The 25,822-nt window shown below is 46.4% G+C and overlaps 1 protein-coding gene across 3 annotated transcripts in view; it reads right to left on the bottom strand.

Moving 5' to 3' along the window:
* NINL (ninein like) overlaps positions 1-25,247 on the bottom strand; it is a 98,768-nt gene extending 73,521 nt beyond the window's left edge. Inside the window, exon 1 of one of the 3 annotated variants that reach the window (XM_069547139.1) lies at positions 24,771-25,247. The gene's annotated coding sequence lies outside the window, so the exon portion shown is untranslated. The remainder of the gene's footprint in view (positions 1-24,770) is intronic. The other 2 variants (XM_069547141.1, XM_069547142.1) reach the window with 2 other exon arrangements.
* Positions 25,248-25,822: the final 575 nt, after the last annotated feature.

The following is a 25,822-nucleotide window of genomic DNA, read 5'->3' as shown; positions in this document are numbered from 1 at the left end:
GTTGTCAACTGTAACCACAGTGGTGAGGGATGTTGATGGTGGAAGCTATGGGGTGGGAGAAGTATTGGGTTGGCTAAAAAGTTTGTTTGGGTTTTTCCATAAGATATTACAGAAGATCATGAACGAACTTGTTGGCTAACCCAATATATGGGAGCTCTCTGCACTGTCTATTCAATTTTGCTGCGAACCAGAAGTGCTCTAAAGAGTAAAGTCTATTAATTTTTTTAAAGAAAACAGAAACAATGGTTGGATAAAATACTGAAACACGCTATAACACTTAGGACCCTTGAGAACATTATACCAAGTGAAAGAAGCCAGTCCTAAAAACCACATATGGCATGATTTCATGTATATGAAATGTCTAGAAGAGGCAAATGTATAGAGACAGAAAATAAATTAGTGGTTGCCCTGGGCTAATGGGGGTGGGGTGTCTGAATTAAACGGGGAATGATTGCTAACGTGGGATTCTTTTGAGATGATGAAAATGTTCTGAAAGTTTCTGTGGCCACGGTTGCACAACCCTGTGAATACACTAAAAACCACCGAATTATACATATTAAATGGGTGAATTGATGGTGTGTGAACTGTATCTCAATAAAACTGTCATTTTCTTAAGTAAAGCTGCAATTTTTAAAAAGTAACTGGTTAGAACCCATAGCATGCATACTTTAAACATTAGAATGCTGAAGAATACTGAAGTCTCTAGACTTCTAGAGATAGAAGATGAACTTCTCATAGTGATAATTCAGCAGGAAGGCATGTCATACATATCCACATGCCTAACAACAGACCCTCAAAACAAACCAAGCAAGAAGTGAAGGAACCAAAGCTAGAAACAGATGGAAATTTTAAACACCAGTTTCTTAACAGGTAATAGAAGAAGATCCAAAGTAGGTGGGGGGGGGGCGGGGGGCGGGGATATAAGTAATGTACACAATACCATCACCCACCTTGTCTAAAATAAATATGTTGAGGATTGACACATGTACACTACTGATGTATAAAAGAGATAACTAATGAGAACGTATGTATAGCTCAGGGAACTCTATCCAATGCTCTATGGTGACTTAAGTAGGAAAAGAAATCTAAAAAAGAGGGGATATATGTATACATATAACTGAGCCACTTTGCTGTACAGCAGAAACTAAAGTAAAATTGCAAAGCAACTCTACTCCAATAAAAATTAATTTTAAAATATGTTGAGTATAACAAGCAGTGGTTAAGCATTCACTTCATAATAATTTTTTGTCTCCTTGGAACCTCTAAGGATTTTTCAGTGGTCTGAAACCTCTCCTTAAGATTTCCTATTATCTTCCTTCCTCTTATCATTTATGTATTTACTCTGGGCCGTGCCAGGTCTCCGAAGCCGCACATGAGCCTTCTCTGGCTGCGGCAAGGGGGGCCGCTCTCTGGTTGCGGGGTGCGGCTTCTCAGTGCGGGGGCCTCTCTGGCTGCGCAGCACTGCCTCTAGGCTGCGGGGGCTTCAGACGCTGCGGTCTGCAGGCTCTAGCGCACAGGCTCAGAGGGTGTGGTACACGGGCTTCATTGCCCTGCAGCAAATGGAACATTCCTGGACCAGGGATGGAACCTGTGTCATAGGCAGATTCTTAACCACTAGATGAACCATCAACGAGGTCTTCTTGAAGGAGGTGACCAAAGTAATTTGCACAGATGCCTTTTTCCTTCTTAACACCCTTTCCAAACACGAAGACTTATTCGAGACCATCCCATTTTCCCCAAGACACAAACCCTGTATTCTTCCCTCTTAGATGGTTTAATTCTCTACTCCCTGGAACCCAGGTGGTTTTGACAAGAAGCCCTGCTCCCCTACAGAAGTGTGCTGGGGGCCAATCACAAGCCGTCAGCCAGAGACAGACAGCATCCAGGCGGGTGGGTCTGGAGTGCTACAAACAGCACAGCAGAGGAAATGGGCCTGGGCTGCACCCCCGTCTCATCACACAGCAGTGGCACCTGGCAGGCACCTGTTCATTTCCTATCAGCAAGCAGCAAAGGCGAGGCGCAAGCTGGCGCCTCCTGCTTTTCCCAGGAGGTGGCTTCACTGCCAACGCCTTGTGATGCTCTCCAGGGTCTTAGGTTCTGTAACATGGTTGCTTTTCAGCGGTTACCTGCCAGCTTCTGACTCATGAGACCTGTACAACCTCCTTCAACAGATTGCGCTTAGTCACTCAGTCATGTCTGATTCTTTGAGACCCCATGGACTGTAGCCCACCAGGCTCCTCTTTCCATGGGGATTCTCCAGGCAAGAATACTGGAGTGGGTGGCCATACCTTCCTCCAGGGGATTTTCCCAACCCAAGGATCAAACCCAGGTCTCCTGCACTAAAGGCAGATTCTTTACTGTTTGAGGCACCAGGGACTATCATATAACGACCCGCCTAAGACCTGAGAGGACAGGCCTGTGTCGGGGCGTCAGCACATCAGACGGCCTTCCTTCACACAGAAGAGACCACATCAGGGGCCCATGCTTCTCCATCCTAAAGCTCAAGGGTCCCCGAGCATGTCATTTCCCTCAAATCACTTGCAGGTAGTAACAGCACACAATGTAGCTTTCAGTTCAGTTCAGTCGCTCAGTCGTGTCTGACTCTTTGCGACCCCATGAATCACAGCACGCCAGGCCTCCCTGTCCATCACCAACTCCCGGAGTTCACTCAGATTCACGTCCATCGAGTCAGTGATGCCATCCAGCCATCTCATCCTCTGTCGTCCCCTTCTCCTCCTGCCCCCAATTCCTCCCAGCATCAGAGTCTTTTCCAATGAGTCAACTCTTTGCATGAGGTGGCCAAACCAAGCTAGGATGGCAGTGCACATGTGTGCTAAGTCACTTCAGTTGTGTCCGACTCTTTGTGACCCCAGAGACTGTAGCCTGCCAGGCTTCTCTGTCCATGGGATTCTCCAGACAAGAATACTGGAGTAGGTTGCCATTCCCTCCTCCAGGGGATCTTCCTGACCCAGGGATCGAAGCTGGGGCTCATACATTTCCTGCCTTGGCAACCAGGTTCTTAACCACCAGCGCCACCTGGGAAGCCCAAGGATAGCAGGGGAACATGAAAAGAGAGGAGGTGCCCGGTGTGGTTATGTACACCATGGGAGGATGTCAGGGACAACTTCTCTTTAAAAAGGAAGAAAAGCAAGTTGCAAAACTGTGTTCTTTCATCCAAGAAATATTTACTGAGAGAATTCCCTGGCAGTCCAGTGGTTAGGACTCCATGCTTTCACTGCTGAGGGCCCGGGTTCAATCTCTGGTCAGGGAACTAAGATCCCACAGGCCGTGCAGCAAGGTTTAAAAAAATAAAAAAATAAATAAATATATATATACACATACATATACATATATATATATACATACACATACACACACACTGGGCATGCACCATTCTAGGCACTTAGGACACAGCAACTAACGAAACAGACAAACCTGGCAAATAAGCCAACCCTGTCTTAAATGGTGATAAGTAATATGAGAGAAACAGAGCAGGAGGCGGGGTATCGTCGACTCACAGCCTTAAATGGGGCAGATGGGGAAGGCCTTCCTGAGAAGGGGACCTTTCTAGGTGTCTGAAGGTCGTGTATCTTGGTCTGCAGACATATGCCTGGTGCTTCCCTGGTGGTTCAGTGGTTAAGATCTGCCTTGCAATGCAGAGAACAAAGGTTCGATTCCTGGTTGGGGAACTAAGATCCCACGTGCCATGGAGCAACTAAGCCAACAACTAGAGAGTCCACAACGAAGATCCCACGTATGGAAACTAGGACCCGACATAACCAAACAGATAAATAAATATTCAATATTTTTGAAAACCCAGCCTGGCCACAAATGATTTCAAGAGGTCCCTAAACCTGAGAGAGTCATTTCCTAGGCAGGTTGATAAGAAGTCTAGGGGTCCCCAAGGAGAGAGGGGTCTGGAATTCTCAAGGAGGAAGAAAGGACAATTTTTTTTCCTTCTCTACATTCCTTAGGATTATATAACAATAATGTATTCTGCCTGAGGACAGTCTCTGGATAAAACCTTCTGGCTAATTCTGTTACCTTAAAATGTAAATTATGGGAGTAGGTCTGGTGAGGTCTTTACAACCTCCAGACATTCTTTGGATTCACTGGAGGGTATAGAACTTCATTGCTAATACTAACAAGGGGGTACTCTTTCTGCCCCCTTCTGGTGCCTATGTCAGAAGCTTTCTCTATCTCCTTTATACTTTAATAAAACTTTATTACACAAAAGCTCTGAGCGATCAAGCCTCGTCTCTGGCCCGAGATTGAATTCTTCTCCTCCAGGGGCCAAGAATCCCAGCAACGTGATTCAACAACAACCTTTCAAACCCCCGAGTATTCCCCTGCCTTCTTCTAAAGCCTGAAATTTCTTTAATGAGGGGGGAAAGAAACCTATTTAATTCCCTTTAAGTCTATTAAATTCCTATTTAATTCTATACTATCAAAGAGAAATATCTGATGGTTTTGGAAAAGCTGGCACACAGGGCTCCCATGTTACCAGGCGACCGTGGAAGCATATGGTTGATGTCTGGACTTTGCTCCATCACAAGGAAAGGGGAGCACAAATTTCAAGAAGACAGGTGGGTCACTGAGCCAGAAGGAGCAAAAGTGAAGTCGCTCAGTTGTGTCCGACTCTTTGCAACCCCATGGACTGTAGCCTACCATGCTCATCCATCCATGGGACTTTCAAGGCAAGAGTACTGGAGTGGCTTGCCATTTCCTTCTCCAGGGGATCTTCCAGACCCAGGGATAGAACCTGGGTCTCCCACATTGTAGGCAGACGCTTTACTATCTGTGCCAAAGGCGGCTATCAGAGGGCACTCATCCCGGCTTAGCTGCCTCTGCCTGTTTGGCGCAGGACAGGTCAGCTGACTGCCGTGTGGTGCGCATGTTGTGTGACTGAAACCAGGCAATTCCAGTACTCTAACCATGACGTTCACACAAGGCAATTTAGCAGTGACCAGGCACCCTGGACACTCACTGATCAGCAGCATTTAGCAGTGACCAGGCACCCTGGACACTCACTGATTATCAGCGCTACGCTGAATCCTCACCTTCTGTACCATCTGCACTAAAGCGAGAGGGGAGCTCTCTAGCAGACCCACTCTGAAAGAAAGGCTAAAGGAAATTCTTCAGATTCAAATAATACCAGAGGGAAACAAATTTCGAGACTAAGGGAAGAGCAATAGAAATGGCAAATAACTATGTAAATATGAGACTTATGGTTTTTTGGTCTGTGCCATCCAAGGTGTGGGATCTTGGTTCCCCGATCAGGGGTGGAACCCTTGCCCACTGCAGTGGGAGCTCCTAGTCTTAATCACTGGACTGCCAGGGAGTCCCTAATGTTTAAGAAGTGGCCAAAGCAGTCAGCTTTTTATACTTCTCATTTACTTTTAAGAAACATTTATTTTTATGTATTTATGTAGCTGTGCCAGGTCTTGGTTGTGGCACTTGGGACCTTCCATCTTCATTGCAGTAGGTGGGATCTAGCTCCCCGACCAGGGATCAAACTCAGGCCCCGTTCACTGGGAGCACAGAGTCCTAGCCACTGGACCACCAGGGAAGTCCCGAGACTATTTCGTATGTATATATGATGTATATATGTGTGACAGCAGAAAGCAAAATTTCCAACACAGTCTGAAGCAGTTTTTGATGCACGAAGATGTAGCACTAAGTGGTGGTGTGGCTTCTATGTTCCCCGTGATGTGGCACAATCTTATTTCCAAGCAGACAGAGAAAAGCTAAATATGAATACTATAATCTCTACTGCAACCACTAAAATACAGAGATACATGGTGAAAAACATCAGTAAAAATGATTAAAATGGAACACTAAGAATATAATCAACAGTACAGTCGATAATAATGTAGGGGAATATAGTCAGTAATAAAGTAATACCTTTCATGGTGACAGATGGTAACGAGATTTACGGCGATCATTTTGAAAAGTACAGAAATGTCCAATCACTATGCTGTGCACCGGGGAACTAACAGAGTGCTGCAGTCAATTATACTTCAAAAATAAACAAGTTCATAGAAAAAGAGATCGGATTTGTCGTTACTGGAGGTACGCAGAGGGGTGTTGGGAGGGGAACTGGAAGAATCTGGTCAAAGGGTACAAACTTCCAGAGCACCACCCAGCTGGGTCAGGCGGCCGGCCGGGGAGACCTGGCCCTCCCGGTCTCTGCCCCGGGACCCAGATCCAGAAGGAGCCCAGGGGCCGAAAGACCGTCTGCGCACCCGCCACGGGCCCACCAGACCCACGAGCCCGAAACACCGAGGGCCGCCCAGCGAGCCCGGCTCCCGCCGCCCGCCCGCCGGCCCGTGTCCAGGCACGTCCTCCCATCCACGGGCTCGCCGGAGACATGCGCTCCTGCAAGCGATCCAAGCGCTCCAGGAGGGCACGCGCCTGCTGCTAAGAAAGACCCCCTTCTGCCGCCTGCAACTCTCTCATCCAACCAGCCTCCCGTCCCTTCCTCTGCCCGGAGAGACTGTCTCCTCCTCTCCCACTCGACGAGACCAGAAGAGCCGTGCCGCCGTCTCTAAGCTCCCTGGAGCTGACACCAGCCAACAGTTAGGTCCCAAGAGTAAGCACCAAGAAAGAACAGAGGTGAAGATTCACGGAAACTCCCGGAGAGAGTCTACCTTCTCTTGAGTCTCCTTTTCCTCTCCACTCCCGCCCCCATCCCGGCTCCTTCGCCGGCAAGAGAAATACGCATTAAATTCACTCATGGTGTGGACTTCAGCTGGCAAACCCAGGCCCTGTTAGCCCTGCAAGAGACGGCAGAAGCGTTTCCAGTTTGTCTCTTCGAGGATGCCTGTCTCCTTACACGCCGGCCGCATCACGCTCTCCTCAAAGGATGCTCAGCTGGCCCACAGGATCAAAGGCATTCAAGAAGGGCACAGCTGGGCTCCGGGCACCCGCCCATGTCTCTGGTGGATACCAGAGCCCCTGCCCACGGCTAGGACCAGATCCATGGGGTACAAGGTGTTGCCTGCACTTGCTGTTTCTGAGCAGAGTATGTAAGTTGCTTTCCTAGTTTTTTTCAGAAGGAGAAGACTGCATGGCTTTCCTCTGTGACAAAGGTAAAATATGAGAGAATCAAGGTATTCCAGAAATCCTGAGAATAATTTTCAGATGAAGATACTCTAAGGTTGACTTCGCTTTGCAAATTATTCATATGACTGTTTGATGATTTGGAAAACATCAGATTTTCTAGGTTATAGAAGAAAAGGATATTTACTGTGTATATTTACTTTTATTTAAAACATGATGGAACAAATAAGGGAAGACCACTCCAGTCAGTTGCATGGAAGAGCCTGGTGCATCCAGGATACAAACATCTGTCCCTCAGATCGACTTCATCGTTAGTGGCAGAAGCAAATTCCTGTGTGCACTGTGCCTGTCAACAGATCAAAAATTCAACTGAGATGAAAACAGAAAATTGTTAAGGTCTGACGTTTTAGCTCCTTCCGGTAAACTCCTACCAAAATCATTCAGAAATTCCAACTTGTAGAATTTATTTGATTCTTTTATTTGCAAATCATAGATGTATCATAATTCATACTTCAGAATTCTTCATTCCAGGATTTTAAAGAGCCTTTTCAATGTTTTTACAGGTATTTTTATAACTTCCTTGTGGAGAGATAATAAAAATAATTCTTAATGAAAAAAAAATTGAAGCAAAGTTACTGTTATACAGAGATTATACTGCATTCTTTGTGTGTTAGTGCTAATTTCTTCATCTGAACACTGTTTTCCAAGAGCCACAACTTAAACCAGAGAATTGAGGGGATGTATTTTTGCCTCCAATGGAGTAGAGTGTGAGCTGATAAAATCCTTGCCCTTCTTTTGTAACTGAAAGCAGTTTAAGAGACTTCCAGGGAAATAGGAAGTGCCACCAGAAGACTTTTGATATCGTGTGTGATGAAAATGATTAGTGAGGGTGGATATTAATAATGATGCAGTCAGCTAACTGAATTCAAACTAAATGGAAGGACCAAGTTCTGTTGTTTGATACATTTTAACCCTTTGGAAAAACCTTTTCCTGTTCTACATCAACTCATTTTTATGTAAACACTGGAATAAACCTTATCTATGAATACATTTTTTTTTTAAAGGTACAAACTTCCAGTTGTAAGATAAATAAGTACTAGGGATATAATCTACAACACAGTAAATACAATTAATAAACACTGTTCTATGTTATATATGAAAATTTGTTAAGACAGTAAATCTCAACAGTTCTAATAAGGAAAAATACTATTTTTCTTTTTTTTCATTTTGCATCTATATGAAATGATAAGTGTTCACTAAACCTACTGTGGTAACCATTTCAAGATGTATGTAAGTCAGATCATTCTGTAGACCTTAAACTTATATATGGGCTTCCCTGGTGGCTCAGAGGTTAAAGCGTCTGCCTCCAATGCGGGAGACCGGGTTCGATCCCCGGGTCGGGAAGATCCCTTGGAAAAGGAAATGGTAACCCACTCCAGTATTCTTGCCTGGAGAATCCCATGGACGGAGAAGCCTGGTAGGCTTCAGTCCATGGGGTCACAAAGAGTCGGACACAACTGAGCGACTTCACCTTCACCTTTAAACTTATACAGTGTTATATGTCAATTATATCTCAAAAAAACTGGAAGAAAAAATGAAATAGGAAAAAAAGGAACACTGAGCAACATTCAAGTAATCCAGGAAAGGAAAAAAAATAGAAATAAAAATATAGAGGATAGTTATATGTCAACTATACCTCAATAAACACACACAGGGGACAAACAGAAAACAAATAATAAAATGATAGACTTATACCCAAATATATTAATGGTTACATTAAACGTAAATGGTCTAAATGCACAGACTATCAGAGGGACTAAGAGAGGGACTATCAGACCCAAATACATGCTCTCTTCAGGAAATCTACTTCATGTTTTAGTAGAAGGATGGGTAAAACAAGCCATACAAACAATATTTCTTTATGTAGAGTGACTATATTAACACCAGAAGAAGCAGATTTTGGAGGAAGGAAATTACCAGAGATAAAGAGGGGCATTAAATGATTTCAAAATGTCCACTCACCAAGGAGATATAATAAGCCTAAATGTAGATGTACCTAAGGAGTATGTCAAGGCTGTATATTGCCACTCTGCTTATTTAACTTATATGCAAAGTATATTATGCGAACTGCCGGGCTAGATGAAGTACAAGCTGCAATCAAGATTACCAGGAGAAATATAAATAACCTCAGATATGCAGATGATACCACCCTTATGGCAGAAAGCAAAGAAGAACTAGAGAGCCTCTTGATGAAAAGTGAAAGAGGAGAGTGAAAAAGTTGGCTTAAAGCTCAACATTCAAAAAACTAAGATCATGGCATCCAGTCCCATCACTTCATGGCAAATAGATGGGGTAACCAGGGAAACAGTGAGAGACTTTATTTTGGGGGGCTCCAAAATCCCTGCAGATGGTGACTGCAGCCATGAAATTAAAAGATGCTTGCTCCTTGGAAGAAAAGCTATGACCAACCTGGACAGCATATTAAAAAGCAGAGACATTACTTTACCAACAGAGGTCTGTCTAGTCAAAGCTATGATTTTTCTAGTGGTCATGTATGGATGTGAGAGTTGGAGCATAAAGAAGGCTGAGTGCCAAAGAATTGATACTCCATGGTGCTGATGTTGATAATTGATATACTGTGGTGCTGGAGAAGACTCTTGAGAGTCCCTTGGACTACAAGGAGGTCTAGCCAGTCCATCCATAAAGGAAATCAGTCCTGAATATTTATTGGAAGGACTGATGCTGAAGTTGAAGCTCCAATACTTTGGCCACCTGATGCGAAGAACTGACTCATCAGATACTGGCAAAGATTGAAGGCAGGAAGAGAATCAGACAACAGCGGATGAGATGGTTGGATGGCATCACTGACCCAATGGACATGAGTTTGAGCAGCCTCCAGGAGTTGGTGATGGACAAGGAAGCCTGGTGTGCTGCAGTCCATGGAGTCACAAAGAGTTGGACACGACTGGGCGAATAAATTGAACTGAAATATACCTTTCTCTCCCACGTGCGTGCGCTCTTCTCTCTCCCTTTCTCTCTCTCTCCCTCTCTGTCTCTCTCCTCCACTCTCTTCTCTTCAACTCTTTGGGTTGGCATGCCCTCACACTTTGAGGATGGATTCTCCCGCTATCTTCTAAATAAAATAGAGCTGTAACACTGATTTGCCTAAGAGCTATAACACGGTTTGTCCAAGACCCGAGAGCTGAGACACGCTGAGGGCTTTAATGTCCGTCGCTCCAAATCATTGTTGTGACGAGACAAAGAACCGAGGAACATACACTCGCGTGACATCTATGGTGCCGTGACTCGGAGATAACCTGGCTGAAACAACCTCCACACGGAAGAGGCCAGGCACAGCAGGAGCCCAACTCAGCAAAGCTCCCGAGGTAGAGGCAGAACGCGAAGAAAATCCAGCGCAGGGGAAGGCCCATCGTGCTGGAAACCGGGACAGCGAAAAACAAACCCAGCAGAAAGCTCACACGGCCCAGTCTCAGATCCCAGAAGACCTCTGGTTAAGGTAAGAGGCCCTCGCTGGAGGGACATGCCTAAGGAAATCTTAATTCCTTTATAATCTCTTGTTTCTTGTTCCCTCAAACCTCCTGCGAACAGGCGGGCGGCAAGGGGCGCAATTGAAGGACTCTGGAGAGGCTACTCAGCATGTCCCAAAGGCACTATCTGCTGAGCCCCAGTAGCTGTTACACAAGCCAGTGGGGGTTCTTCTGTCCTTTCTCTTCTCTGTGCCAAGGATCAGACCAGTGAAATTGTGAGCACTGGTCAGATATTTAGCAAATTTTCCAGCGGGCTATGAAGGGGATTCCTTGGCACGTTTTTCCCACTGCTTTTTCCTCCTGTCCTTCAGCTCTTTCCCGGGACTCAAGCTCGGCCAAAACTAATGAAACTCAGGCCCTGATGTCTCATTGCAAAAATTCATTGAGAGACAAAGCGATAAGAGGTGGATTTGTTAGGATCCAGAGAGAAGCCACTCTTCAGGGTGTGAACCATTGCCAAGGGCAAGGACTGGGGCCATGGAATTAGGCCTGGCTAGGTTTTGTGACGGAGAAGGCAATGGAACCAGTACTCTTGCCTGGAAAATCCATGGACAGAGGAGCCTGGTGGGCTGCAGTCCATGGGGTCGCTAAGAGTCGGACACGACTGAGCGACTTCACTTTCACTTTTCTCTTTCATGCATTGGAGAAGGAAATGGCAACCCACTCCATTGTTCTTGCCTGGAGAATCCCAGGGACGGCGGAGCCTGGTGGGCTGCCATCTATGAGGTCGCACAGAGTCGGACACAACTGAAGCGACTTAGCAGCATACCTAAAAATAGTCCAACAAAAAACACAAAGCAAAAATGGACAGAACAACTCCTTTTTCAGTTTCACAGCTTTCCTGGGGCAGAATCCTCCGAAAGCCAGTAACTGGTAGAACCACATAAACAGCAGTTGACAAATGCTGGAGGCTAGAGATGGCGAGACGAAACTTAAAACTCCTGAACTAGGGGGAGGGAAAGGGGATGACACACTTATATGAGTTTTATTTCCAGGAGCCCCATGGGGTCTTCATGATAAAGACTGGAGAAAAAAAAGAATTAGACTTTCACTATTTAGACAGGGAAGAGAAGAAAACTAACAGTTTAGAAATGTACCCAGAGAAAAGTAACTGTTTTCAAAAACATCCATACCAAAGGGTGTTTCTTCCCTCAGAATAAACTATTTTATCAGACAGAGCCTTATCAGACATGGGGGAAGGGCAAAGAGCAACTTGACAACTGGAACCTCTTCTAGCCTTCCTGTCTTACAACTGGGATGGAAAAAAAAAAAAAAAGGATGGGTGGGAGCTAAGAAACTTCTGAAGGGCACAGCCCAGGACCTCATGACCACAGAAACAGTCTGACTCATAGGAACGCCTCCGTCACCCAGCACCTCTCCACCACATGCACGGGGCTCTGGTAGAAAAGCCAGGCATTATTCCACGGGCGCTGCCAGACACAGGCTCCGTTTCAGATAGAGTTTCTGGGAAAACCCAGAGACAACAGGGAGACAACAGAAGACACCTGAAGCCTCTGAAGCCTCTGACATACACCACAAGCCCAGCTTTCCACACAAAGTTACAAGTCAAACTAAGGGCAAGAAAAAGCAGAGCTTGAGGAGGCCTGAGAAAAAGCAGGCATGAGAACTTGGCTCAAATATGGCAAAGATTTTGCAATTATTAGACTGAGAGTTTAACTATGGTTAACATGCTAGGGCTTTAAAGGGAAAAAAGTGGAAAACCTACCAAAAAACCGATGGGTAATATAAGCAGGGGCTTCCTCGGAAGCTCAGTGGTAAAGAATCCACCTGCAATGCAGAAGATACCGGTTTGGTCTGGGAAAATCCCATGGACAGAGAAGCCTGGCACAGTACAGTCTCTGGGGTTGCAGAGTCAGACATGACTGAAGCAACTGAGCATGCATGCAATATAAGCAGAGATATGGGAACTCTTATAAAGAACCAAAAATAAATGCCAGAAATCAAAAATACAGTAACAAAGAATGCCTTTGATACATTCATCACTAGACTGGACATGGCTGAGGAAAGAATTCAGTAAGCATTAATTTATATCACTAGAAATGTCTCAAACTAAAAAAGAGAAAAACTAAAGGGGAGGGGGAGAAAAAGGAATAGAATATCCAAGAATTGTGAGACAATTACAAAAGGTGTAATATACGCATAATTGAAACATGAGACGATGAAACAAAGAAATGAACAGAAGAAACATCTGAAGTCACAATGGCTGAGAATTTTCCAAAATTAATGGCAGATCCCAGAGGACACATCCAGGAATTTCAGAGAACAACCAATCAGGATATATCATCAAAGGACTACACCTAGGCACATCATATTCAAACTGCAGAAAACCAAAGATAAATCCTTAAGGAAAGCCCAAGGGGGGAAAACCACCTCACTTGTAGAGGAACAAAGTAAAGAATCACATCTGTCTTGTCAGAAACCACGAGCAAGAGAATGAAGTAATACCCCTGAAGTGTTGAATGAATAAACCACCCACCTATGGTTGTATATCCAAAGAAATTATCCTTCATAAGTGAAGAAGAAATAAAGACTTTCTCAGATAAAAACTGAAGGAATGCATTGCCAGGAGACATGCCTTGCAAAAACTGTTGTTCTTCAGAGAAAAGGAAAATAATATATACTAATAGGTCAGAGATTCAGATCAACATTTAAAAAGGGAAAGCATTAGAGAAAGAATAAATGAAGGTAAAATAAAGCGTTTCATTCTTTCTTCTTTCCTTTTTTTGTTTTTGGCAATGCCTCATGGCTTGTGGGATCCTCACTCCTGGACCAGGGACTGAATCCACACCCTCGGCAGTGAGAACACAGAGCCCTAACCCCCAGTCCACTGGCGAATTCCCTCAGGTTTTTATTATTAACTGATTCAATATATAACTACTCAAAAAAAAAAATAGCAACAATGTGCTGATGATCATAGCTTATGAATGAGTGAAATGAACAACTGCAACGTTATAAGGAACAGGAAGGAGGAATTGGGACTACTCTGTTAAGAGGTACCTGCACTATCTGTAAAGTGAAACAGAGTTATTTGAAAATGGACATAGATTAGTTGCAAATGTATATTGCAAACTCCAGGCCAACCATAACTTTTTTTTTCAAAAGAATTGATATGCTAAGAGAAGAGAGAAAATGAAATCATATAAAATGCTCATTAGAGTCAGAGAAGACAGGAAAAGAGTGGAGTATATTTTTAAAAGGTAACAAATAAGTGCAATGAATGGAAGGTTCCTTTACAAACAGAGTAGATATTAATCCAACTATATCAATAATCACCTTCAATGTGAATGGTCTAAATACACCAATCAAGAGAGTCTGTTAGAATGGATTAAAAAAATATGACCCAACTATATGCAGTCTACAAGAAACACATTTTATTTTCATGAAAAAAATTAATTGCAGCATGCAGGATTTCGTTCCATGACCAGGGATGATACCCTGGCCCCCTGCATTGGGAGTTCCGAGTGTTAAATGCTGGTCTACCCGGGAGGTCCCCCTAGGGGGTTATATTACAGGGCCGAAGGCAGAAGTTTTAAAAAAATGACCTCTCTCTCCCTTTAAAACAAAAAAAAACAAACAAAAAGAAACTGCTTACACAAAAACTGACCCACATGTGTATGCATATATACGGTTCCAAGAGTTTTAACAGGTACAGATTTGTAATAACTGTCACCACAATGAGAACACAGAAGAGTTCCATCACCAAAAACACGTGCTGACCTCAAACGGTCCTAACACTGCCCATGTTTGCTGATCCCACAGTCTTGCCTTTTCCAGAATGTCATATAAATGGACCCTTACAGCACGTGGCCTTCCTGAACTGACTCTCTTTCAGCATCGGCGCGGCTGCACGGATGGTTGTCGTTTCACGGAGGGCAGTGTTCCAGGTGAGGGTTGCCACAGTAGGTCCAGTCATTCACCTGATGGACGATGTTAGGATTGTCTTTCTAAAGACAATATTTTTGATCCTTCTCAAGAGCCCCCATGCTGCAACTAAAACTAGGTGCAGCCAAATTAAAAAAAAAATAACAACTCCATCCTTTGATTCCAATTAAAAAAAAAAAAATCCTGGAAGCAAGGGAACACCAAGATCTGGTACCATCTTAGAATGGAAAAAAACAGAAGAAATACATATTGAATTTCAATACATTATCCTGCTGCAGGTTTACAAACGCTAAGGCATATATAGCTAGTTTGATCAAACAAAGTCACTTCAGCTCACTTCGGAGGGTCTGTCATTGACTTCCCAAGGAGTCTCAGGCTTCCTCCCACCTGAGCAACAAAGACGTGGAATGTGAAGCTGCAATCCCCTTTTGTCCCACATGCAGCCTGTACACAGCTTCTGAAGCACTGGAACGTGACAAGCCCCAGTAAACGGAGGTGGGGGGGTCGCCTCCTCCCGGACGCCACTGTGGAGGAAAGATGTGGGTGCAGATACGTTTCCAGAAACAAATGAGTAACCTACATTTCTCTGTCTGAAGTAAGCGGCGAGAGCACGCTGCAACCAGCAGCGAGGAAGGCAGAGCAGACCCAAGGGTGCAGGTCCCGGAACGCTTGTCATTACAGAAATGTTATCACTGGTCACAGAACCGGCTAGTTTGATCAGCGTTTGATTCTCTACCGAAGCTAGAAATTCCAGAAGAGACTTCACATAAACCCTTTTGTTTCATTTCCAAAATGCCTGAGATCCCAGTGTTGAAGTGAGTGGTATTAGTGTGACAGCTCCTTGCTCACAGTTAGCCCAAGAACAGACCAGAAGGTCGGCACAAAGCACCTCTGCTGCTGCCTGCAGGGTTCCACACCTGCCAGAGCAATGTCCTCAGGATACCCAGGAAGACAGGCTGATTCCGACAGGCATGAGCTTGCTTTTCTTTATCAAGTAAGTAAACACTTAACAGACACAATCTTGCTAATGTCAGCTTAAAAAATAGTCACAACCTAAAAGTTGAGAGTTACGGTTTTTTGGTGGGAATTCTTAGGACTTCAAGCCTAAAGTAATCTCAAGTAACCCTGGGGGAGTTGGGGGAGGATGTCAGGTTATATAGGTTTGCAACAAAGCGCAAGTAGTCTGAACATCAAAAGTTATTTTTGTGAATTAAAGAAAACCAGATTATCTCGAGGAATTTAGCACTTTTTTACATATGGGAAGATGCAAGAGTCTGGGCCCACTAAAATCATTTCTCTCACACGCATCTCAGCTATCTGGGGTCAGTAGCCTACGTTTTTTCACATGCTGAGTTTCCTCAGTGCTCACCGTAGGGAGTGGTGCAACCTCACGGCTGCCTTATTGCAGGCACTGTTCTTCCCAGGTGCCCTCAGAGTTCAGAAATTCACATTTGGAGGGCTGAAATTGCTGATGGCTGTGACAGCCTTGTTTACTGATATGGCAGGAAATACTCCATCTTTCAGTAACTACTAAAGAAACAACTGAAAGAACTCAAGCAACAGGTTTCCACCCAGAGTGCAAGTGAGCTGGCTCCACCTCCCTGGCCCGGGCAGAGGTGGGGAGGAGAGGGCTGACACTCCCACCCACCTCCCAGGGAGAGGCCACTGAGGAGAGACCCCACTGCACACCCATCCCACCAGCCACAGAAAGGAACAGTGGCAGAACTGGAAGAAAAACCAAGGGGTGTGCTTTCAAATCCAAAGAGAAAGACAAAAGGAAGCATAAAATTTTCCACAGAATGCTATGTGAAGGTTCCTAACTGCTCAGGAAAAAACTAGAAGCCCAACCAGAGGGAACACCTCAGCACACCAGGTGTATTATTATTATTTTTTTTTTTTTTGGCCGCACAGCCCGGCAGGAAGGATCTTAGTTCCTCAACCAGGCAGGGACGGCACCCATGTCCCCTGCATTGGAAGCAGAGTCTTAACCACTGGACCGCCAGGGAAGTCACCAGGTGTATGTTTTCAACAGCAGTGAAAACGGACAGACTTGTAAACTGCATCAGCGCACAAACCTCATCTTTAAAAAAAAAAAAAAGAAAACAACTACAGAAACTATCAGAACAAAGCAGAACTCCAGCACACTTTTCGACTCCACATGCTGCTTTCCTCCACAGCGGAGGCAATGAGGACAGAGCCTGCAGGGTCAGGAGAGCATCCCGGTGAATATATTCTTTCCTTAAAGTTAATCTGTGTTTATCAGTTTTTGAAATGTTTGCATATTTTGCCATTCTGAGCAGTTTCTCTTTGTAGGATAACTTTTGCAATTTATTTTTATTTCAGTCACGTGACCTTAAAGGTTGAGAGAGAAAAAGTAAAACGGGCTCCAGGAGATTTTCTTAAAGCCCTGCTCCCAGGAGTGCAGGCACTGGAGTCTACTTTCTGTGGACAGTCAGAGACACAGGGGAGATGTCTCGACCTTTGACACCTCCACAGGATGTTCGCTTTTGCTAAATAAACTTTTGATAATACAAAACTAGTATTTCTTGAGCACTCATCTTTTAATGGGCACATTCCTAAAACTGAGGAATTTAGCCTTGTGAGGGAGGTGCTATTATCATCCATATATATATGTATATATGTTATCATCCTTATATTAAAAGCAAGGAAACCGAGGCATAGAGAGGTTAGGTAATTTGCTCAAAGTCACAGAGTTGGTAAGTGAACACATACTGAGGTCTAACTACACAGACCAACCTTTACATCCTGCCGTATGCCTACTGATAGCATATAAACCCACAAAGCAGTTTTAAATACCAAAAAAAAAAAAAAAAAGTTTTTCCATGAATAAGTTCAGGAATCTGAAATCCAGAATATATGAGAAAACATCCTTCTAGCTCTAAACCAAACGAAGAATGTCCTAATGTTACACAAGAATTTTATATTAGGAAACCTAATTATAAGGAAAGAACATTAACTTGGACAGTCCCCCAAATTAAAAGCATTACTTTAACCAAACACTCTGTGTCCCAGTCCATTTCTATTCATCTGTTAAGAAACGTTCCCTTTGCCAGAACCTTTCTCATTTTGTGTTGGCAATAAAGAACACAAGAGAATAAAATAACAAAGACTACAAAATCTATTTAGAAAACCCTAGGAACAATTTGCCCCTGCTCAGTGTTCCAACTTTCTTATCTTAAATTCCAGCCAAGCCCCAGCCTAAAGGCAAGTCACACAAAATTGCTGATCTTCTTTGTTCTCTAAGTGTTAGTCGCTCAGTCATGCCCGACTCTTTGCGACCCCGTGGACTGCAGCTCACCCGGCTCCTCTGTCCATGAGATTTTCCAGGCAATGATACTGGAGTGGGTTGCCATTTCCTTCTCCAGGGGATCTTCCCAACCCAGGGATTGAACCCAGTTTTCCTGCACTGCAGGCACATTCTTTACCGGCTGAGCTACAGGGGAGCCCTCTTTGTTCTCTACATGTATTCAAAAGTCCACAGAATTCAGCAAAATTCAGAAACCCTGGGTTTCTCCTTCTGAAGAATGAGCCTGCTGTGAAGGTCACCGTCAACACCAACAACTCAGTGGCTCAGCAGCAGACTCAGAGATGCCAAGAAATGGGCTTCCCTGGTGGCTCAGCAGTAAAGAGTCCACTAGCAACATGGGTTCCATCCCTGACTGGGGAAGATCTCATGTGCGGAAGAACAACTAAGCCCGCCCGCATACCGGAACTACTGAAGCCTGCACGCCCTAGAGCCCGTGCACAGGAGAAGTCACCGCAATGAGAAGCCTGCACACTGCAACTAGAGAAAAGGCCTCACAGCAACAAAGATCCAGCACAGCCAGAAACAAGCAAATAAAGAAAATTATTGTACAAAAAATGCCAAGAAGTAATCACCCAAAATGCAGACAAAACACAGCAGTGAAGAAACCAGGCCATGGGGAAATCACCGTATTTTGCTATTGCAGTTGCTTGAAGTCCGTGCCAAACAAAATAGTAAAGTGTTACCATCCTGAGCTGATGCAGTTTCCTAAATCAAACGGTGCTAAAAAGATTCAGATGGAGCCATTCCCAAGTCTGACACATGAGCGGTTCAAGACTAGTGAGAAAATACGATGCCACGCAAGGTCCAGTGATGCTGACCAGTGGCCCCGGGTGGAGAGGACCCTGGGAGCACCAGGCATGGCCAGCTCCATAAAACGGGCCTGCTCCTGGTGGCGCCTGCCAGCATCTGGTGTAAAACCAGCACCCCCCTGACTCACCCAGGAGCCGGACTCCGCACGGGGAAGAAGCCTGGGAGGAAGGGCTGGCAGTCAGGGCTGCCCATACCCCTGCCCTCACTGACACGGGAGCTCAGAGCAGGTCTGCTTCATGGGCGCTCACTTTGAATGATGCTATAAAAGTCTTCCTAAAATGCTCTCCTGTTTTAAGTCATGGGATTTCAGAGTTTTATGGTTACTGAACTTGCTTGTCCATTATCTTGATAGACTTGGGGAAAATATCCTCATTTGACAAATGGGGGAAACGAGGCACAGATATTTGGAGCCCAAAGACAAAACCTAGGCAGTCTAAAAGCAGCCTGTGTCCCAGGTGAGACAGGGATGCACCCACAACCCATCTCTGTAAGCACTGACGGGTCCCTGCGCTCCTCTCAGGGGTCCATTGTGAGCCAACTCTGGCTAAAAGTCAGGTTCCACTCTGAGACAGAAACCCAGAGGAAGAGCAGTTTGGGGGTAGAGGTGAACACAGAAATCCAGCCTGGAATGTGTTGAGTTTGAAATACCTAGCAGGCACAGAAGTGGAAATAAGCAAAGGCAGCTAGATATCTGGCCTGAGGCAAAGACAATAGCTGAGTAAAACTTCCTGTGAGCAAAACTGGACACACAAAGCTACTCAAAGCACCACCTTCTTTTCCCCACCTCTTCAAACAACACAGCCAGGGAGAACACCTTACTGTCTGAGTCCCCAGGAAGCCCAGGGAGAATACCACATTTCATCAAACCCAAGGTGCCTCTGATGCTAAGACAAAGGACAAAGAAAGGGAAACTGTCAAAACTTGACACAATGCATTCTAAGACAGCATTGATCCTAAGACGCACCCGCAATGACTTCCCTAGTGGTCCAGTGGATTAGAATCTGCTGCCAATGCAGGGGACACATATTCAGTCCCTGAGCTGGGAAGATCTGACATGCCACAGAGCAACTAAGCCCCTGTGCCACAACCACCGAGCCCAAGGGCTGCAATCACTGCAGCCTGTGAGCAGAGAGCGTGTGCTCCACGGCAGGAGCAGCCACTGCAGCGAGACGCCCCTGCACCACAATGAAGAGCAGGCCTCATGCACCTCAGCTAGAGAAAGCAGGTGTGCAGCAACGGAGACCCAGCACAACAACAATTAAAAAAAAAAAAAAATTTAACCCAAATTCAGAGAAGTGAGAAGACGAAAAAAATGCATCTTAGAAAAGATGAAATATTGTAAGCTTTTATCAGTGGCAGATTTTTACATTGCTGTGAATCCAGGGCAGACATTTGTTTTTGTAACTTTTTATTCTGATGTACTTTCAAATGCATAGAGAAGTTGCAAGAACAGTGCAAAGAATTCACCAACACTCTTTGCCTACCTAACTTCACCAATGACTTGCTTTCACTTTGCCCCATTGATCATACATCCACATCATCATTTTCTCCCCTCCCCTCTTTCCCCATGAAGTTTTACACTATGTGCTGTCTTTTTCCCTAAATATAGAGTTGGCCAGAAAGTTCGTTCAGGCTTTTCACAAGATGTAACAGAAAAACCCGAATGAACTTTTTGGTCAACCCTCTACTTCCATATGTATTTACAAACACACAGGACATGGTCACAGGACTGTTATCAGACTCAGGAAATGTGATATTGCTAGCATACTATTGGCCCATCCACCTTCACACTCAAATTTTGCCCACTGACCCAATAATGTCCTGTACAGCCACCCTCCCCCGAATCCGGTCCACAGTTAAGCACTGTATATAGTTCTCAGATCCCTTAGCACTCTTTCAACTGGAATAGTTCCTCAGTCTTTCTTTGTGTTTCTTGACCCTGAAAGTTTAAGAGTACAGAGGCCAGGGCTTCCCTGGTGGTTCAGTGGTAAAGAATCCGCCTGCCAATGCAGGACACACAGGTTCGACCCCTGATCCAGGAAGATCGCACATGCTGCGGAGGAATTAAGCCCGTGAGCCACAAACCGAGCCTGCACTCTGGAGCCCACATGCAGCAGCCGCTGAAGCTCGCACGCCCTCGAGCCTGGGCTCTGCAGAGAAGGACACAACCTGGCCTGGGGTATTGCTGCGGTAACCTGAATCTCATGTGGGAGACAAACTATATTTGAGTCACAGTCTACAGAGTAACTGGCCTCTGGCCTCTTTTCTGGGTATGCTGGGTCTTCGGTTGCTGCTTGGGCCTGCACGCCGCAACCAGAGTGCAGCCTCTGCTTGCCCCAACTAGAGAAAAGCCCCAGCAGCTGTTATCACGGGGTCAGCGTCCCCCAGTGTCCGGTCTGCCCCCGGCTCCGTCGTCCAGCCCTAGCTGGAGAACCGGTGACGCTGCCAACTTTTACTTGGCTTGCCCACTTCCAGGAACGCAGCCGGAAGCCGAGAGGCCAGGTGGCTGGACGGGGCGGCGCCTCGGGACCTCTGAGCGCAGGGCAGGTGGAGATGCTCCAGGTACAGGGAGCTCTCCCTGGGGTATGACAGCCTGCTCATCAAACTCTCCACTGAGCAGACTGTCTTGATGGTTGTTAGAGAATCTACAACTGTTTACAAAATTCCTATAACCTGAAGTGAGAGAGTGAAGGTCGCTCAGTGGTGTCTGACTTTTTGCAACTCCATGGACTACAGCCTGCCAGGCTCTTCTGTCCATGGAATTCTCCAGGCCAGAACACTGGAGTGAGCAGTGGTTCCCTTCTCCAGGGGATCCTCCCAACCTAGCGATCAAACCCAGGCCTCCAGCATTGCAGGCAGATTCTTCACCAGATGATCCACCAAGGAAACCCCGGTGCCCTGAAACTGAACTCCAGATCTGTGAGCGTTTCATTACATGATGTGATGCTGGCTCTTAAATTCACGCCATCTGTGACCCTGAGAGCAACCCCACCTCCCGGTGTGAACCACACTCCTACACTCCAGCTCTTCTGTTACCATTGTTAGTTGTTATTGTTACTTCCAAGGACAGGCACATCTAGGAGGCCCACAGAATGCAAGGCCAGTTTATTAAGCCATCTACACTCTTGTTCACAGATGGAACTTGGTTGACAGTTCCTCTCTTGTCCCGCACTTAGGATGACTAGACAGATGACATTAGTCACAGCTTCATGGGTTTTTTTTTGGTTTTCAGTCACCAACACTGAAAAACCCTCATTTTCTTTCTAATGTAAAGAAACAACGTTGTCACTGAGGCAACGAAGTACTGGTCTTCGAGATGGGAACCACAGTACAGCCAGCTCAGCAGACTGCTGTGAGCACCAGCCAAAGGAATTTACCCGAAGCACTGAGAAGAGAGCCTGGCCCACAGTGAGTGCTTAGCCACAGTTTAAACAGAAATCACCAAGAGAATCGGCTCCATTTCTGACAGGAGCTCAGCGCGGCATGGGGCCCAGTTACCAGGGACACACCACCTGTGCAGTGAGCCACACGAGCCCGCCCAAAGCCTGCACCCCAGCCCCAAGTCTAAGGAAGGGCCATCCAGAGTTGAGAAAGAAAAGTGCAACTATCAGAGCAGATGCAAACTCCAACTTCCACCAAGAAACTGAAAATACCGAATGCCCAAAAGAACCCCTTGGCCCCATGGTTCACAAACCAAACGATGCTGACAGGCAGAATCACTTGGTGGAGAGGTCTCACCCGGGGGCTCAAGGTCACCTTGGGGATAGGTAAAGGAAAACCTTCTGCTACCACCACCTGCCAAATAGCTCCAGGTAGACTCTGGCCTTCTGCTTGTGATTAACCAAATTGCTGGCCTTGAGCCTGAATTCCTAATTCATACTTGGAGAAGGAAATGGCACCCCACTCCAGTAATCCCATGGACAGAAGAGCCTGGTAGGCTATAGTCCATGGGGTCACAAAGAGTCGGACATGACTGAGCAACTTCACTTCACTTCACTTGTAGCCAAGGACTAAGCTAAGTTCAAACCTAAAGTCGAGTTACAGCTACTGCCACTCAACTTTTTAGGGAATGACTACGGAATCAGACGGGAAAGTGGCCTGGGCACTGGTAACACTCTTCCAAGTTGGAGGGCACTATTCCTTCAGTCAGAAGGAATGCCACGCATCTGACTCCACCTCTGAAACTTCTACTTCAAGGCATGCCAGACACTGTTTTTGCCTCCTTCTTCTAGACCTATCTTGAGTCAGACAAGAAGAGAGATGTTCAGCAACTGCCTATTTGTGGCAAGATCCAAAGCTAAGTGTCCAACGTAGAAAGAACATGGACAGAGGGATCTATCACATGCCCCAAACACTACATGGGCCATCTTCAAAAAAAAAGAAACCATCCAGTAACCAGCACCTAAAGCCACTTACCATAAAAGGGCAGGCTCTGAACGCCCTGAATACTCACAGTTAGAACTCTGCAACTCCTCTGTGACTCTATTTCCCACCACCAGATGTTCCTAAGAACTCAAGACAGAATCAAACTACAGTGAGTTCCCCAAATATGAACGAGCTCCATTCCAAGAAAATGTCCTTAAAGCCAATTTGTTCGTAAGTCCAACAAAGTTAGTACTAGTACCTAACTAACAAAATAGGCTATATAGTACTGTACTATAGTTGGTTTATAACACTTTTCACACAAATGAAACAAACACAAAAAAATAAAGAAAACATTTTTAATCTTACAGTACAGTACCTTGAAAAACTACAGTACAACAGCTAGCACAGGGGGGCAAGAGTTACTGACTAAACAGGCAAGAAGAGTTACTGACTAAAGGAGGTGGGAGATGGTAGAGCTGAAGGATCATCAGAAACGGATGGAGGACAACCTGCAATTTCACTCCTGCCTGATGGTGATGGGATGCACATTTGCATCTCTGAAAGTTCACAACTTAAAGGTTCATATGTAAAGGTACTACTGTAACACTAAAGGATGAATCCCCCAGCATGTTGTGCACAAAGACACAGCCCATCCACCTCCGAGAAGCCGTGCAAACCGCAATGTCTGGGGTAAACATGAGCTAGAGAAAAACAGCTATCCATCAAAGTTTATATAAACTCCTCAACTGAACAGAATTCTCGGGTGGCCCTGTGGTTAGGACTCCAGGAAGGTGGCATAGGTTGGATCCTTGGTCAGGGGACCTCAAATCCCACAAGCGGAGTGGGCAAAAACAAAAGGTAATTTTCTTAAAAGAGAAGGTAATTGCTATTTTACCATTCTGCAAAAACGATTATCTTTTTTTTTTTTTTTTATTGAACCTGAACTATAATCTCAGCAGCAGCCCCTCAAGAGCAGCTTACCGTCGCTCCGTCCTATTGACAGTGCTGGCGGTGGGACCGCGAGGATCACTCGACTCTCCAGCCTGGACTATCACAAGACCACCGGCTCCCAGTTCTTGCCTCCAACCCCCCTCCCTTGCACCACCACCCCCGGGAACGTTCCACAGCTCGGCCTAAGTCTCCAGGAGCAGAAAGGAACCAAGCGACCTTCCTCACTTCCATCTTGTGCAAATACACAGCTCAACAGGGAGTTTCCAGTTATCAGTACGATTTATGGGATCCGCGACTGAGCGCACCGGCGGGAGGAAAGCCGCGCTTCTGCAAAAACTACTCACAGCATACAAAACTCATAACAGACTTTTCCGCCCCAGAGCGTGAGTCCTTATTTCTAACAATTTTTCCAAGTGCAAACTCGTAATACAGCAAAAGGAAGCAGGTAGGAAGCAGAGCTTCTGCACAGTGAGGTGATCTTACTCAGAGCTCATCCCGAGCAGTAACTGGATGCCAGCAGCCGCCTAGAGGACCGGCCCGGCCGCCTCGGGACCCCAGCAGACCGCCCGCCGGCCGCCTGACCCAAGGTCCCGGAGCGCCAACCCAGACGCGACCCACGAGAGGGCCTGGCTCTACCGAAGCCGCCCCGCGCCCCTGGGTCTCAAGGGAAGCGAGTTCCCTCCGGACTGACCCAGGGGCCCCCAGGCCTGGGGGCAGAGTGAGGCGCGGGGCCCCGGCCCGCGGTCCCAGCGCCCGCCACTGTACGCCCCCGGGTGCGCGATTACTTCCCGCGCTCGGCTCACCTGGTCTGTGGCGTTTCGGGTCCCGCCCGCGCGGGGACAGGCCAAGGGCGCGGGCGTGCGCTCCGCTCCTACCCGCGTCTCGCCGCCGCTCTTTGTGTCTGGAGGCCCCGAGCCGCTCTCCTCCCCGCCTGCAAGCGCTGAGGCTGCTCCAGGCGCGGGGCACCGAGGGCCGAGCCCTGGGCGGGACCAGGGAGGCGGAGCCTAAGCCGGGGGCGGGCCCCAACTTAGAGGCGGAGCCGGAGGGTCGCGGCAGGGCGGAGAGGCGGGGCCAGAGACCGCGGGACCCGCCGCGGCTAGGCAAAGCCAGGGGCGGGGCCCCTCAAGGGGGCTGGGGGGCGTGGCCCGAGCCGAGTGGGTGGGGTCGGTGGGCGGGCCCGCAATGGGTGGGGCCCCGTCTGGAGTAGGCTGGGTGGGGATCCTAACGGACGAGAGGGCTACACGCTGCCCCCGGAACATCTTGGGAAACTTTAGAGCCTCAAGGGATGAACCCAGGGGCTGACCTTGCTGATCTCTGTGAGCAATGCACCCCTGTTCTCAGGTCTCGGTCTAGCATCCTCTTTTGGAAGCAAGCCAGGCAACACACCCCAAACCCAAGTTGAGCACCATGCTCTGCTGCTCTGAGTGATGCCAGAGCCTTTACCCTGTCTGTGCCTGTGACCTTTCCCAGACGGGGAGGGACCAGCAGAAAATCAGGCCACGCCAAGGCGGTCATGCTGCCAAGACCCTGGTTGATTCCAGTTGATGGAAATTCCCCTAAATTCCCAAGGGTGCGTGCTGCCAGAGTGAAGACTGTCTTTCCTCTCCTATTCCTTACCCTCTGCTTACTTGGGTTCTCTCTCACTCACCAGTTGGGAGAATAAATTTGATGTCAAATGATGCTAGTGGAGGTGACAGAATCCCAGCTGAGGTATTTAAAATCTTAAAAGATGATCCTGTTAAAGTGCTGCACTCCATATGTCAGCAAATTTGGAAACGTCAGCACTGGCCACAGGACTGGAAAAGGCCAGTTTTCAGTCCAATTCCAAAAAGGGCAATGCTAAAGAATGTTCAAA

Source organism: Ovis canadensis, chromosome 13, assembly GCF_042477335.2.
Source record: "Ovis canadensis isolate MfBH-ARS-UI-01 breed Bighorn chromosome 13, ARS-UI_OviCan_v2, whole genome shotgun sequence".
Taxonomy (NCBI): Eukaryota; Metazoa; Chordata; class Mammalia; order Artiodactyla; family Bovidae; genus Ovis; species Ovis canadensis.
The sequence above is the reverse complement of the archived record's forward strand: the minus strand, read 5'-3'. Positions and strand labels throughout refer to the sequence as shown.